Source organism: Pelodiscus sinensis, chromosome 3, assembly GCF_049634645.1.
Source record: "Pelodiscus sinensis isolate JC-2024 chromosome 3, ASM4963464v1, whole genome shotgun sequence".
NCBI lineage: Eukaryota > Metazoa > Chordata > Testudines > Trionychidae > Pelodiscus > Pelodiscus sinensis.
The window spans coordinates 129,608,475-129,625,772 of record NC_134713.1 but is presented as its reverse complement, the minus strand read 5'-3'; the positions used below and the strand labels follow the sequence as shown (position 1 = coordinate 129,625,772).

At 39.8% G+C, this 17,298-nt stretch overlaps 1 protein-coding gene across 4 annotated transcripts in view; it reads right to left on the bottom strand.

The window, feature by feature from the left end:
• Positions 1–17,298, bottom strand: part of CHRM3 (cholinergic receptor muscarinic 3) — a 461,598-nt gene that overhangs the window by 73,820 nt on the left and 370,480 nt on the right. The window contains exon 5 of one of the 4 annotated variants that reach the window (XR_012902822.1): positions 12,057–14,154. The exons of the other annotated variants lie outside the window; for them this stretch is intronic. The gene's annotated coding sequence lies outside the window, so the exon portion shown is untranslated. Of the gene's footprint in view, positions 1–12,056; positions 14,155–17,298 lie in introns of those variants that run through there. 4 annotated transcript variants of the gene reach the window in all.

Below are 17,298 nucleotides of genomic sequence, written 5' to 3'. Positions count from 1 at the left end.
GAAAATGCCACTGCTGGGAAGAACTCTCCAAAGACAAGCTCTGGCCATTTAAATTCACTTTGTGGCATGTAAGCATCAAGTGATGCACAATAAACTTGATGGAGCGGAGAATCCAGTGCAAACTGCTTCTCATCCAGTAAATTGAACAAGTACCACCAAGGTGTAAAAGGTAGCAGCATGGGGCTAGTAGAGGTGTAGGTGCATGCTGTACACTGTAAGAAGGGAAGGCAGCATCTAAATGGTGGAAGTTCAGAGCTCTCAGGGGAGTAATCATTTTTGTGTACTACCTACACTACCAAGGATACATTATTTGCTTGAAAGCAACCAATCCTAATGAAACACCAGAGATCCCAAGAGCAAAAACATATTTTATTATAATGAAATGCTAAATAGTGTCTATCGATGACCTTTATGTTAAGGAACCTGATTCATCTGTCTTTTTTCAAACTGAATAATAAAAATTAAAGACTTTCTGTAAAACAACAGTTATTAGTCTTGCTTGCCAAAGGTAAAAGATGTTGGACATATTACAGCACCTTTTAAAATTCAGTTATATTAGCAAACTCCCAGACTCCACACACATCAATTCCAAGAATGACACCTGCAGCTGTAAACCAGCTGGCATCTAAAATTTCAATAAGTGTCAGCTCACCAATGCGTGCCATTTTAATAATTTCGTTAGGAGGAAGAATCCTTTAGGTTTTCATAGTCTGAGAATTTTGGAAGGTAGTTAATAGTAATGAAAAGTCAAGTATTTAAAATTCAGTATTTGCAGATTATCTTTATTAGGTATTCTTGTAAATTAATGCTAAAATACTGAAAGTTAAATTGCATACTGTACAGCTAACATGTCGTACAATGCAGATAATATTAATATGTTGCATTTCTGCAATACTTTCGACTACAGGCTCTCAAAGTGGTTGATAAATATGAATTTTTATGAAAGACATAATTTTATAGGTGGGTAAAAGACATGTTAAAGTCCAAATACATTTTCAGTAATGTCTGCTAATTTTGGATTGCCATCTTGAGATAACTGGAGCCTGATTTTCAGAAGTTCTGAATACCCATAACTCCAAGTAAAATACATTTTTTTAAAAAGGGGCAAAATTACCATAAGGAGAGAGATGTATTCCAGTACCTATAGACAATATGGGACAGCACACAGGTCTGGCTAAAAAATAACAATTGTGTTTGAAAAAAAAGTTTTCAAAATTTGCTTTCATAATAGAAACTGTTTTTAATATTTTTTGTGAAATAACTTGAGAAAAGATGAGCACAAAAAAGAACTGGCTAATAGCCTAGTAATTAGGATACTTCTCTGTGTTGCAGAAGATGTAGGTTCAAGTTCTTGTTTTGCATGATTCAGAGGATGGATGCAGAAACAGTCCAACCTGGCACAAACGTTTGAATAAATGTTAATCAAAACTGGTAACCGCCCCCCCCTCCGAAAGCATTCTCTGGCAAAAAATATTTTGTCAAAAAAATTCAGCTCTCTCTATCAATTTAGGTAGGCAATTGATGCTGTGCCTTGCTATTTGCTATTTCACTCTGTTTACTCTACAGATTTCCTCTCATTTTTTTCCTTTCTAGTATCGAAAAATTAATGTTCCTTTGAAATATTGTATGTGAAAAAATGACTAATTTTTATTAGATCATCTTGAAGATAATTTGTTGCAATAATCACAAAACTATAATCTATATGGATGACCAAATACATTTGAAATCTACCTTAAGTTAATATACTTCTGAATTCAGGATCTGAACTACTGATATAGCAAAACGATTCATTTTCTTTGTTGAGAAACCACTTTGCTTTGTACTCGGGATACTCTGTCACTTTTGCCATTGATCTATTTATCTACCTATCTTGATCTTTCTTCAAAGTATTCTAATTTTAAAATACAAAGCAAAGAAAATTGGCCTTTTACATCTCTCCAACATCAATTCACAGCAAATCCACTTAATTCATTCCAAAGAGATTTTTATTTTAGACTTACATTTCCTTTCAAAAATAGCCATTCTTCCATCATATGAAAACTTATCAGGATAGACTCGAAGAACAGATTAATTCAAAAAACCCTTAACTTTTACCACTTTTGATTTTAACAACACATTACCTTGCAGCTTGCAGTTTCAATAATCCTCTACTTCAGCCTTTTGATTACTCTGACATGTGCCACTTGATACACTTGGAACCTAGACTTATTGATTTTTGTGAAAAATGCACTTTGTGGTTTTACAGGAGGCTATGAAATTGTTGCTACTCATGTGATGAAATCATTAATTGCACCTTGCCTTGGGCCTATTTCGCCATCCTCTATCCCCTGAGCCATTTCTCCCAATTTTCCCTGGTAATTTGCCTGAAGATACATAAATGCTTTTATTTTCTTTTATACATATAGACCTGAACCTATTTCATTGAGAGTTCTCAGCACCACAGAAAAGTTATGCATTTGACAGGTGTTTCACTGGCAGTCCCATCACATCAGCATAATACTAATCTCGATGTCACAGAGTATGTCTGCAATGCAGTAAGGCTTCAGTACATGTAGAGTGTCTGATCTAGCTTCGATCCATGTAAATCTAGCTAAATTTAAGTTAACCTGTATAGTCACAAGCATGAAGCTAAAGCATGGATGCTGGATGCTTGTATTATATACTGGTAGTCCTGAGGAGTGTGGGGTTAGCTGTTATGCTGCTCTGGCTTCACTGTTATTTACTTGAGGAAGCTACCAAGCTCAGAGCTAACTCAGATATGCTCACAAATGTTATACCCTCCGGTTGCAATGTGGATTTACTCATAAAGTTTATAATTAAGAACATAAGAATGGCCGTACTGGGTCAGACCAAAGGTTCATCTAGCCCAGTATCTTGTCTGCCGACAATGGCCAGAGCCAGGTGCTCCAGAGGGGTGGACTGAAGACAATGATCAAGCGATTTGTCTCCTGCCATCCATCTCCAGCCTCTGAGAAACAGAGGCCAGGGACACCATTTCTATCCCCTGGCTAATAGCCTTTTATGGACCTAACCTCCATGAAATTATCCAGCTTCTCTTTAAACTCTGTTATAGTTCTAGCCTTCACAGCCTCCTCTGGCAAGGAGTTCCATAGGTTGACTACGTGCTGTGTGAAGAAGAACTTTTCCTTATTAGTTTTAAACCTGCTACCCATTAATTTCATATGGTGTCCTCCAGTTCTTCTATTATTGGAACTAATAAATAACTTTTCTTTATTCGCCCTCTCCACACCACTCATGATTTTATATACCTCTGTCGTATCCCCCCTCAGTCTCCTCTTTTCTAAACTGAAAAGTCCCAGTTGTTTCAGCCTCTCTTCATATGGGACCCGTTCGAAACCCCTAATCATTTTAGTTGCCCTTTTCTGAACCCTTTCTAAGGCCAAAATATGGTTACTATTCCCAAGCGACCCTGTAATGGTCATGTCTTGGACCTAATCCTGTGCTCCACTCAGGACTAAATCGAGAATTGCCTCTCACGTTGTGAGTTCCTGCACCAGCTGCTCCAAGAAGAAGTCATTTAAGCCATTGAGAAATTTTCTCTCTGCTTCTCTTCCTGAGGTCACATGTACCCAGTCAATATGGGGATAATTAAAATCCCCCATTATTATAGAGTTTTTTATTTTGGTAGCCTCTCTAATCTCCCTCAGCATTTCAATGTCAGTATCACTGTCCTGGTCAGGTGGTTGATAATATGTCCCTACTGCTAACTTCTTATTATTGGAGTGTGGAATTACTATCCATAGTGAGTCTACTGAACATGTTGATTCATTAAAGTTTTTTATTTCATTTGATTCTACATTATCTTTCACATACGGTGCCACTCCGCCACCCACACGGCCTGCTCTATCCTTCCGATATATTTTATATCCCAGTATGACTGTGTCCCACAGATTTCCCTCATTCCACCAGGTTTCAGTGATTCCTATTATGTCAATCTTCTCCTTTAATATGAGGTACTCTAGTTTACCCATCTTATCAATCAGACTCCTAGCATTTGTGTAGAAGTACTTTAAAAAATTGCCACTGTTTATTTGTCTGCCCTTTCCTAGTGCAATGGATTCCTTTATATGCAGTTGTTTGTCTGCTCTAGCTCATGGTTTGTCCTCTCCCCTCCTCTCTTTCTGACTACAACCTAGAGAATCTCTATCAATAGATTCACCTCTAAGAGAAGTCTCCATCTGAGTTATGTGCTTCTCCGCACCAATCGGCTTCCCCCCATCTCTTAGTTTAAAAGCTGCTCTACGGCCTTTTTAATGTTTAGTGCCAGCAATCTGGTTCCATCCTGGTTTGGGTGGAGCCCATCCTTCCTGTATGGGCTCCCCCTCTCCCAAAAGTATCCCCAGTTCCTAATATATCTAAAAATACATCCCTGAGATGAAAGGAATCTGACTAGAGTTTTGACATCAGGTATTTTCATCATACAGACTTTAATTTGCAGGGGATCCCTTCTGTCATCAGTAGGGAGACGTAAAAAAAAAGTATGCTGTTGGGATTGTGGTGAAAAAAGCAACAACCCTGCATTCTTTAGATTTAAAACAGTAATTGGTAGTAGATGTTTCTAATTTTCTACTGATAACCAACATCTCAGTCAAATACCCTTATCACAAGGCAGGTATTAGTAGAGACCAAATTTTAGGCCTGTCCTACACAAACCTATGAATGGGTTAATTACCCTTCCTTTGGAAAGTATTTAAATGTTACAAGATGCAGTATAAAATGTGTGTTTTAGAATACTTTATGAAAGACCAAAAAAAGTAATACAATATTTAAAACTAGCACGTTTACTCAGCATTGCTCAGGTGCTTAAGGAGGGTGACTGAGCAGGGAGCTGGGTGTATGTTTGTGTGCGCGTGCATGTATGTGTAGGGGAGTGGGCAGGGAGAGCAGGGAAGCCAAAGCTCTGCCCCCCCCCTCCAAGATTCATACCAGGGCTGCTTGTTCTTCCCCTTTCTGTCCCTATCAAGGAGCAAGAGTAAAGTGCATCGCTTATCTGCCCCCTGTACTCCCCAACCAGAGGGATGAATGTAACTTTGCACTTTCCCCTCACTTCCCAATGAACGATAACAGCCAGCAATGTCCTCGTATGAATCTGGAGTGGTGGAAGCTTCAGCCCTCTCACCATTAAAGGGCACCTGGCAGGTGGGAGGCTCAGGGTTGGGACAGTCCTGGATGGAGGGAGAACATGCCCCCAGCCTGCCCATTTCACCTACCTGGTGTTTCTGTCTTTTCTGTATAGTTTTATGAGAAGCAATTCCATTCCAGGCACATCACATTTCCTTGGCACAATCAACCTCTTGTGTTGGTTTAAGTTATAATAAGGGGAAGCTGCATACCAAATCTGGTAGTCCTAGCTCTTAGAATTTAGGAGGAGTTCTTGAAAAAACAAACAAAAAGACAGACAAACTCTCAAATATATATAGTAGATCATCTTCACTATTATTAGTTTTCTTGTGTCCTTCATTTGGAGGGGCTATTCTACTTAATGAGCCATACATAGATTAGAAGAGAGAAAGAGTCATGTTTATGAGGATATATGCAGATATTCATTAAGGAAATTCAGTAGTGATTCTCTTTTGGGAAGAAGTCTTCTTTTGCAATATGGAATTTCCAACATTTTTCTTATTCGGAAATTTGTGTGAATCTGGTGCTGATACAAGTGAAGGATGAAAAGCATTAGCTACAGCTATGTAAGGCACTGCACACCTTTCTCCAAAATGTGGGCCGCACACCTTCATTCTTATCCTACAATTCTCCTGCTATACTAATCCTTTGCCTTTCTGATGTGTTCGTAATTGCAACAAGATAGCGAGTTTCTGATAGGTATAAATGTCAACAAGGGTCTAAGTCAGTAGTCTGAGACTACCACTCTTGTTCTAGCATGTGTAAATATTTTCTAAAATGATTTTCATTGTTATAAAAGTAAACAAATAAACTGCCAAGAAAATGGTTAGACCACTGTGCATTGCTACTTTAAAATCTGTTTTACTAAGGAAGATAGTGCATGAGGTTGTTGACTTCACTCCAAAATTACAAAGAAATAAACTAATACACAGATTATGATGGCCTTCTGTGATGCAAGAAGGGGGTAAGAACACATGGGCCTTTCTCTGCTTTTGCCCCAGCACATGAGTCAGCACTTTGATTTCTGAAGGTGTATCTGGATTTGGAAGAGGCTGAGGTCAGGTTAACCTGAACAGTAACAAGCATGAAACTAAAGCATGGATGTTGTGTGTTTGCATTATATACTGATAGTCACTATTATATTTTAGTTAACCTCAGCTTTCCCCCTATATAGATACAGCTTAACAATACTTTTTCCTTAATTTAGTTGTCTGGGACACTCTAGTGGAGAACGTGTGTAAGCCCAGATAAGAAGTATTGTTAATCTGCTTTCACTGTAGAAAAAAAGTCATAACTTCAACCTCTTTTCCTATTTTAAAGAAAATCCTAGTTTTGTAATAAATGCTAACCACTACTCCAATTAGTACAAGAAGCGCACATGGCTAGGTGGAGCTGGCCAGGAGTGGAGCAGATGGAAAAGGTAACAAAGCACCTCTCTAGGATAACTTAAAATAAACTTCCAGAAATCTTGCTCTGGATGCAACTATCCAAATGGAATGAAATGCATGGCTTTACGCCACAATCGGGTCCTAAATATGATATATATTCACGACTCAAGAAAACCTTTCTAAAACTCCAGAAGCATTAAATAAATTAGAAGAAAATACATAAAGAATGTAGGGGCTGATCCAAACTCAAATGAAGTTAATAGGACTCTTCCTTAAAACTAACCAAAGTTTAACATGTGTCAAGACACAGAAGTTCAGCTTTTTATGTTTCTCCTGCAACAGAATCGCTAATATGATGAAGACAATGCATTTCTTGAACCTTTTTAGGCCTTGTTGTAGATTCTTTTCCCCACATCCTGATAAAGTCTTTGTTTCAGAGAGAAAGTAAAACTTTTCACTAAGATTTTTTTCCTCATACTTTCTTATTGTTTCCGATATGCTACCCAATGGGAAACAGTAAGAAGGTGTGGAAAAATAGGAGAAAACTTACAATTTTAAAATGAAAAAAAAGCTTCATGTGAAAACCCTATTTTCTGATGAAACTTTTCAACTCTAGGCCTGAATGAAAGGTGTGTAGGCAATTCATTGCCTATTAAGGGGCCATTACATGATAGTAAGTTTGTCTTGTTACTCTTTTGTGCAGGATGAACACACTGTAAGTGGATGGGAAGTTTGTTCAGTGGTTTGCATTTTTGTAATTTTTATTTCTTTTACAAACATGAAAGAGGGATCCTGGAAGTTCTTCATAGAAAGAAAATGTCTATTAAAGTTGGCTAAGTATAGTGCTGTCTCCAGAATTTCCTATCATACTACTTTAAAAAAGTAGCTGTTGAAAGTAATATATACACCCTGTCTGTGACTACATAAATCAGGAGAAATCCACAAATTGTTACACTCACTTAAAAAAATGGCAAGAACCTACATGGTTTTTCCAACAAGAGTTATTTCCAGCTACTCATAGTGCATTCCACAGATGCTGCAAGTCTCTGTGCTGACATTAACAATAAATAAAGATGCTGTTAAATGTACATGTGAAGTGCATAGTGTTAGCACCTATCACATGGACAGAAAGTAAAGCAAGAAAAGAGTTTCCTTTTGCTATGGGAGCAAAACGGATCTTTGCAGAGGAAACAAGGAAAACTGACTTTAAAACAAAATCCATGAGCTAATTTTTCATTCTCTCCATGTGTTTTAAAAAAGCCCTTTGGGCTTGTTTACACAGTACTTTAGTCTGCCCCATAGGGGTGTAAATTTTAATCTGTACTAGTGTGTCACTCACTAAGGGTATGTCTACGCTACAGCGCTACTTCGAACTAACTTAGTTCGAATTAGTTAATTCGAACTAAGCTAATTCGAACTAACACATCCAGACTAAAAAACTAGTTCGAATTAGCGTTTTGCTAATTCGAACTAGCATGTCCACATTAAGTAGACCCTGAACCGGGGTTAAGGATGGCCGGTAGTAGTGCCGGCAGGGCATCAGATGAGGACTTAGAGCATGGAGCTGCTGCCTCAGGCTAGCCGAGGGCTGTGCTTAAAGGGACCCGACCCCACCCCGGACAGACAGTTCTCAGGGGTGCCCCGCTTGCAAAGCAGTCCTGGCTTGGAGTGCCCTGAGTGCCCACACTGGGCACATCACAGCACTCGGCCATCAGACCGGCTGCACTTGCCGCAGGCTGCCATCTGGGGAGAAGGGCAATTGGGGGGCTGCAGGAGAACTTCCACCCCCAGAAGCCCGCAGAGCCAGCCCAGTCCTCCCCATCAGGGGCTCGTACCCCATTCCTCCCTCACCTCCTTCCACTTACCCTTCCCTAATCCCCTTTCTGATGTACAAAATAAAGAAAACGTGTGGTCAAAAATAGAATCTCTCTTTATTGAACAAAACTCGGGGAGACTGGGAAAAGGAGGTGGGAGAGGGGAAGGAGAGGGGAGGGCAACTAAAATGATCTGAGGTTTGGAAGAGGTCCCATATGAAGAGAGGCTAAAGAGACTGGGACTTTTCAGTTTAGAAAAGAGGAGACTGAGGGGGGATAGGATAGAGGTCTATAAAAGCATGAGTGGGGTGGAGAGGGTGCATACAGAAAAGTTCTTCATTAGTTCCCATAATAGAAGGACTAGAGGACACCAAAGGAAAGGAATGGATAGCAGGCTTCAAACTAATAAGAGAAAGTTCTTCTTCACAAAGCAAAGAGTCAACCTGTGGAACTCCTTGCTGCAGGAGGCTGTGAAGGCTACAACTAGAACAGAGTTTAAAAAGAAGTGAGATAAAGTGATGGAGGTTGGGTCCATGGAGTGGTATTTGCCGGGGGTAGGAGTGGTGTCCCTGCCCAAAGTTTGTGGAAGGCTGGAGAGGGATGGCATGAGACAAATGGCTTGATCACTGTCTTTGGTCCATCCCCTCCAGGGTCCCTAGGGTTGGCCGCTGTCGGCAGACAGGCTACTGGGCTAGATGGACCTTTGGTCTGACCCAGTACGGCCATTGTAAGCTCAGGGCTCAGGGTCGGGGGGTCTCAGTGGACCACGTTGATTTTCATGCACACCTGCTCCTGGGTGGCCAGGCTGGCAGCTCTCCTGCCCTAAACGGCCGCTTTCCTGTGCCTAGTGCGGAGGTTGTGGACGAGGTTCACGATGTCCGCACTAGACCAGGCGGGTGCCCGCCTCTTGCGGTCCTGGGCAAGCTCCCGGGAGCCACCAGCCTGGTCCCGGGAAGAGGGGGAGGGCTGGGGGACATCGGGTGGCTGGCTCAAGCCGTGCCAGGTGTAGGGTCTGCTAGCTGGGTGCTGGCAGGCTTGCACCTGGCACAGGCATCGTAGCCAGCCCGTGCCCCTTTAAGGGGTCCGGGGCCGGGAGGTGGGCATACGAGTTTCCCTGGTGGTGCCCAGAGTGGCCACCAGGTAAAGCTGGGGAGGGCTAGCCTCCCACTAGTTTGAATTAAGGGGCTACAGACCCCTTAATTCGAACTAGTAAGTTCGAACTAGGCTTAGTCCTCATAAAATGAGGTTTACCTAGTTCGAACTAAGCGCTCCGCTAGTTCGAATTAAGTTCGAACTAGCGGAGCGCTAGTGTAGCGCCTATGAAAGTTAATTCGAACTAATGTCTGTTAGTTCGAATTAACTTTGTAGTGTAGACATACCCTAACTGATCAGTAGGGACTCTGCTGGCATTCACTAAAAGTTCCTTAGTGTGTATTAACATAGTCCAGTTTCACTGCATTAAAGCTCATTAGGGAACTTTTTGTTTACACCAGCAGAATTCATGTTGTGTATCAGGCTTGTAAAGATTCAGATTTACATGCCTGTAGTAAAGACTGAATCAAGGTATAGAAAAGCCCTTAGTTAGTCAATTATATAATCTATTAATTTAATTGTGGCTTTGTCCATAGTGATACACAAAAGAGTGGCACTGCACCATGAGTAGAATAGGGAGAAGACTGTGACTGAGAGTCACAACATAGTTACCAGTTTACCTCTTGTGCCAAGGTATGTGATAGAAGTAATGCTTACAGATCACTTCCTCTAGTACAGAAGGTGGTACCTAGAGTCCATTCACACACACTCATTTTGCCCACTTAGTCCCTACCCATCTGTACAGGATGGGGAGTAGTAGGTGCCCAGAGGCTACTCTTGCTCTTTCATTGCTTCTCTCGTGACACATGTAACCAAGGCAGAGGAGATAGGATGCTCTTATTCCCTTGCTCCCAGCACATAAGTAGGCAACAATATGCCCTTGAGACAGGAAGATACATGTATTTTTGGAATTTGATTGTCAAGGATACATAGCAGGACAAAAAATATAGTTTAGACTAAAAAGATCAATGTCCAATTTTTAGTGAGGACTTCTGTGGCACCTTAAAAACTAACAAAATTATTTAATCTTTAAGATGCCACAGGACTCCCTGTTGTTTTAGCTGAAACAGACCAGCACAGCTAAGTGGCTTGATTTTTCAGAACTTTTGAGAAGCCTCACCTCTAACTCTAATGACTTCTATAGGAAGATAAAAAGGTATCTAACCATGGCTATGAGACTGGAGTATAGTTAACTCATCTGCAGTTATCCCAAGAGTCCTGACTAAGAGTACAATACATTTAAATATGGAATGGTTCCATCATCTTAAAAGCAACAATAGGGAAATCTAAGAATACAAAGTTACACATCAAAAGTTGCTGTATCATGATGCACAGACAATATTAAGTCAAGTTTAAAGACTCAGTCATTCAAGACATTCAGGATTTGGGCCTGGGACACTTAGGAGACTGACAAAATATGCAGAGAAAGAACCATAGAAAATAGCTTTGCTTCTGAGGTACAATGGAACTTTCAACAAGATAAAGTTTGTCAGTTCAGAAAACAAGTCTCTCTCAGAGGCCAGTCCAAGATTGTGGCATGAACATCTATGGGGATTAAGGACCATCACAAACTTCATTATCTTCTGCTCCAATTGCAAGGGTCATTTCTCTGAGCTTGCTTTCCCTAACATAAACATAGACCTGGGACCTGGATGTGCATATTAAAAAAAAAAAAACTTCTAAAAGACAAATCAGATAACATCTTTCACACACACGGCTTTCCTCCTGTAGAAAGGAAAACAAAGAACAAACTATATATGACAGATGTAGTATTGGAACACTTTCAAATATCACAATGATGAGGGTAGTATAGGGCAGAATTTCCTGACTTTCATGTCTCTGACTTTAACGTCAGAGCACAAGGACAGATTATACATGAGAAAATCTTTCTAAAAGAACAATACTTGAGAGTATTCAGAACAGAAAGTTTAAGCGCATGCTGAGCCTGTTTTATTCTTCTCACAATCATGGGAGAGCTCTCTTGTGTCAATATGGCTTGGAGAAGTAGCATTCCTTTACAGCTCTCTCTTCTCCTAGATTAGTGTGGTAAGAACTGCTCCTATATTTTACTCGACTGCTTACAGTGGTGTAAGTTAGGAGCAACTCCACCAAAGTCAAAGAATTTACAGTGTTTGTACCTAAGAGTAAAAATAAGTGCAAAATATTAAATTATACATTCCAAAGATGCAACTACACAATGGCTGTGTCTAGACTGGCAAGTTTTTCCACAAAATCATCTGCTTTTGCGGAAAAACTTGCCAGCTGCCTACACTGGCCGCTTGAATTTCCACAAAAGCACTGACGATCCTATGTAAGATCGTCAGTGCTTTTCCGGAAATACTATGCTGCTCCCGTTCGGACAAAAGTCTTTTTCCGAAAGACTTTTGCGCAAAAGGTCCGGTGTAGACAGCACAGTACTGTTTTCCGGAAAAAAGCGCCGATCGCGAAAATGGCGATCGGGGCTTTTTTGCGGAAAACCGCATCTAGATTGGCCATGGACGTTTTTCCGCAAAAAGTGCTTTTGTGGAAAAGCATCCTGCCAATCTAGACACGCTTTTCTGAAAATACTTTTAACGGAAAACTTTTCTGTTAAAAGCATTTTCGGAAAATCATGCCAGTGTAGACGTAGCCAATGGATATATTTTCATAGACTAGTGAGTAGAATTTGACTCAATATGTTGGCTCTCCCTTTATTCACTTCTATATTTACTTTAACTGATTTGTATACTTCTTCAAGATAATCATAAACTTCTTCAGATTTATGCATCATCCATTTAGAGTCTATTGCTTTGTTCTCCTAAGGTTAAACAAGGTGCAAAGATGTTCTCTGCACTGAAAGGGAAAAATGATTCATGCAGTTCATTAAAATTCTATCTACAAACAATCAGCAGTATAAGACCATATAAATATTTTGGGGGGTAGCTACCAAGTTATCCCATAATGAAAAAAGAATGGAGTTAGAATTAAATATTTTGTCCCCAAATGGTTACATATGCAGATAGGTCCACAACATATGGCTGAATATTCCCAGCTCACAGCACAGATGCCAGAATAATGATACCATCTTCCATTTAAATAGTATTTTTCATTCTGAAGAATTGCCAGACACGATCATGGAACTCAACCCACTTCTAGGGAGATCCATTTAACAACACAAAGCAACACAAAATGACAATTTAGAACAAGAAGCAGGAAAGAATATTATATCTAACTTAAACTTGGGTTTCCTTTTTATCTCTATTATAAACTATGAAGACAGCAATAAGCTACATTCATTATGCCAATTTGCTATTTTGCATTGGGGGAGAGGAAGATTTAAAAAGTTTTAAAAAGTCCAAATTGAAAGTAATATTTTTTATTGATTCAGAGTGAATTTTCTTCTCAATTTTGGATTCTTTTTTTTTTGAGTTTTAAATGTTTTGTCCTGATTTGGAAGAGGAAAATTTCTCAATTCCTCAAAATTTTTCATGGATGGGAAAACCCAGATCTGCTCTGAATTACATAAATTAAAAGGTGGAAGATTACTAATTTGTTTTAGCCAATATATCACCTTTTACCTCATCCAGACCATTTTTAAAGAATATTACATGTTTGTCATTACTTCCTCACTTGCAAATATAATGAAAATGAAAACCTTCTAAATTTATATATATGTGAGTTCATTAGTGTTTGATGGCTTCAAATTATCTGTGTTTATGCATGAAATTGACACTGGATTTCAGTTTTATTATTTTTATCAGGGAAAAAACCAAACTGATGTAAGAGAAATAGCTGACACCCCCCAGCACTTCTTTGTGCACTAGACATGTCTGAAAATAAGGCACAATATGACCAGTGAGTCTTGATGAAATTCTGTGCAACTAGTATACATAATAGAATTATTGCCAATTCAGAGAAAAATAATTTAATGCCAACTTTGAAATGATGTAATGAAAATGCCAAAACCTTTAAAAAATAGGTCAGCAAGAAAACTAAATACCAGGAAGACTCTCAAACGTTAGTGATGACTTGAGGGGAAAAGAATGACTCAGAAGTCTCAGCCACTCACTGAATAAGAAATAATTGACAGGGAATAATCTTAAGAAAAAGAAAGGAAAGATGTAACCCTCTCATATTTGTCTTAGCAATCTATCAGTTACAGAAACAAGTCCAGTATCTGATTATAGTTGCATTTTTCAGTCTGGTATATACAACAATAAGTAGCTTATGATGTGAAATCATTGGTGACCTATTTTTTATGTCTAAGATCTAATATGTTTCTGGCTGCTGTTTGCAATCTGCAGAAAGAACAACTGAACAAAAAAGGCTAAAGTTAATATACCCTAGCATCTCTGTCAAGTGTGGATCTAATGATGGACTTACAAGATTTTGTACTGAGCTGGTTTTGAATCATATCCAAAATACCAAGGGGTGAACATTTTTTGCTCTCTGTATTCTTGAAAACTAAAAAAGAACCCATTGGAAAACAGGCACTAATCTGCCGGGGCTGTGCTTTGTTGGTGAGCAAACCATTCAAAGTCATCCCCCTGTATGTCTCTGAGAAGTAACCTGTCAATGTTGCACTTGGAAGGTATAAACTGCTTGCAACCCTGCATTTGAAGACCATCACTTACTGTTACCTGAGAACTGACCTTGAGATGAGATTTGTTAGTGGAATGAATCTGCTGGAAGGGAGGTATTTCTGCCTGTCAGTGCAGCCAAGGAGGCTCTTATGAAATCTATAATGGAGCAAAAACAGACTTTTCAAAGTTGATTCGAAGGGCATCTTTACTGCAGTAAACACTTCCTGATATAATCTGCTCTGATCACCCATTCATTCAAAGAGGGGGAAATTATTACATCCAAATGACATAGGTGGGCACAGGGCATCCATCAGACTTGCCAGACCTGTGGGCAAAGTGTGTGTGGGGCTCCGTGCTCCCGAGAGGGGCAGGGCAAGGGGTGCTCCAGTGATGATTTAAAGAGACCAAAGTTCTGGTCACCGCTGCTGCTCCTGTGGTAGCAGCGGCTGTGAGCCCTGCAGTCCTTTTGAATTACCAGATCCTACAGTAGAGCTACCCCTGGAGGCCACAATGATATTCACAGCACATGCTGAGGGCCACAACTTAAGTGTGGTTGCATATACATGCAAATATATATGCAAATATATGCAAATAGCTTCTCTCACACTGATGGACATGAATACAAACCACTTCTCACAATGCCCCCGCACTCCTGGCACCTCCTCCCTGGGGGCTAGAAATGCCAACACCAAGTACTGGTCTGTTCCAGCCAGCCCATCCACTTGTGTCTTTCAATGCTCACCCCACCTGGGAGACACCTCGCAGTTGTGGAGCATATTCCCAGTGGAGGCCATGTTCAAAGGATCCCACCTGCAGGCCATGTATTGAGCCACACGTAAACCCAAACCGCACTGCAAGCAGCATGTTGAATAACCCTGCCCTACGGCAACTTCCCTTTTTGTTCCCCACCAACGATGGGCGTAGGTGGTAAGCAACTGCTGCCAGAACCTTTCAGAACACCTTTGTAACAGATGATAGACAGAAGGAAAGCACCCTGTATTAGTAGTGCTCATTGTTGATTAGTTAAAGAAAAAACCTTTTGTATGAAGGGTGAATAGTGACATGAAATTATGTTGCTTCCCGATCAAGAATCACAAATCCCTCTCCTAGCTCTGAGATCACTACTGTTGAAGGTAGACTCTGAGCTACAATTTCTGTCTTATTCATTAATGGTTTCTACAATGAGGGAATTCACAGCGGTGTGAGAAAGCATAAACTCAAAATCTGTGGCATGGATATCATATTTTTTATCCATCCTTTTGCAGCTTGGAGGTGTGGAAGGTAGGGCTTACCAAGCAGTCTTAGCGGGCTCCATAAGAGCTTTAGTTACTGAAATGGCAATGTTTATAGATATGGGTTTGTGTAAAATACCTGGGACTCCTAAATTTCTTATAAGGGAATCTATAGCTGGTCAGCAATTTGCTTCGTCAGTTCCTGAAACTAAAAGTGTAATATTTGAAAACTAATAATCAGCACCAATTCCTTAAGTGTACTGCTGTGTTGTGAAATTGTTAGATTTGTAATACCAGAAAATCTATCATTGTTATAGTTGGCTCTCAGTGGGGCAATGAACCATTTCTCTTCAGTTCAGTCCATGTGCTGTATTACTGCTGAAAAGTAATACCCTGCAAAAACTCTGCAACTAGGTAAAACTGACTAGATAACTTATTAAAGAGATTGCACTTCAATGACTTGTTACATCTTATCTGCAGAAAATACAGCCAAAACTGCAAAGGACTTAACAACACAAAGAGTGAAAATATTTCTTTCAATAAGAGCTGAGGGAGCAAGGTAAAATAAAATATGTATGACTTTATTGATGTACAGTCATCTCTATCCAGAAGCATACGTATGAATATTCAGGATAAGTCTTTAAAATAAACAGTTTCTTACTGACAGGATTATTTGAGTTTTTATTGGCCAAATGACCATGGATTTCTGTTTTAGGTGTGGAGACGTGAAGTAATGTGCTCTCAGTGGTATTTTTTTTCTTATTTCAAATTTTAAGAAAATCACACCTTAATGCTGTGAATGAAAGCCATGGGTTTTTTGTTCTTTACATAGCTCAGTTCCAATGTAAACTTCAATATACTGATCTTACAACTTTTATTTTATTAATTTATGTTTGGTTAAGATCTATGACACAATTATGTAAATGAATACTGCAAAGCTGCCTCTATGCTTAAAACGTTCACAATTTCTAAGGAACGGTGAATTTCCCATGAGTTTTAAGTGTTGCTAAAATTTACTCTGGCTCCGACTGAAACCTGTGATTAAGGTCTTTATTGACCTCAACAGGGGCCAGGCTGAGTTCATAGAGAAAAGTGTTCACTTGGACCTGGTGTAAATTAAAGTGTCTTCAGGTATGAGAGCACTTTAAAAATTGCAAGCAGTTGTTACGAGCCATCTGCACTCTCTGTCCACTTTCTTGTGTCTAAGTGCATCCCCTGAGGTCATAGGTCTCATGCCTTTACCTAACTTATGTTGGTGCTTTGCAATTTCCTCCCATCCACCGTAGCCCAGGCTTGGGCCTACAGTAACTTGTGTATCAGCCACGGTTTTTGTAGGGCTAACTGAATATGGACTCCTGCAGTTCCTCCCTTCAGACATCTGACAAGTTGTACAGAGAGTGACAAAAAAAGTCTTCCTTAAACCCAAGTATAGTTTATTTTAACAGTAGGACCAAAACAGTCACAGAAGAAAAGAACTCCCTCTGACTCTCTTGAACACCTACCCCTCTCTCTCTCTTGAAAGTGTGTTCATTTTTAAACCCACCACGGGTTGTTTTTATCTCCTATAATCCTGGGCCCTCTTCTGTCCTAGCATTTTCTGTTAGCAGTTCTAAACTGTTGGCTGAAAAGTGGCTTATCATGAGCCATTCTTTCCTTTCCTGTTTGCTCTTCCGGACAGCTCTGAGTTAAACAATAAACATCCCAATAGCCAGGTAAACAAACAATATTCATAAATTATTATCTGAATGATGAAGGGGTAGTCAGTAGCAGCCAGCATGAACTGACTGAAAACAAATCATAGCAAATCAAATCAAGTCCCCTTTTTGACAGTGTAACTGGTTCGGTGAATGGGGGATTGAGATGGACATAATATGACTGAACTTTAGCAAGGTTTTTGACACAGTTCCACATGGCATTCTGTTAAGTAAGCTGAAGAAATGTTGGCTTGGCAGACATACCGTTAAGTGGATGAATAATTGGTTAAACAGCCACAAACAAAAAGTAACTATTAATGGAATGATGTCACATTGGAAGGAAGTCCTGAGGAGAGTTCCACAGGGATTTGTTT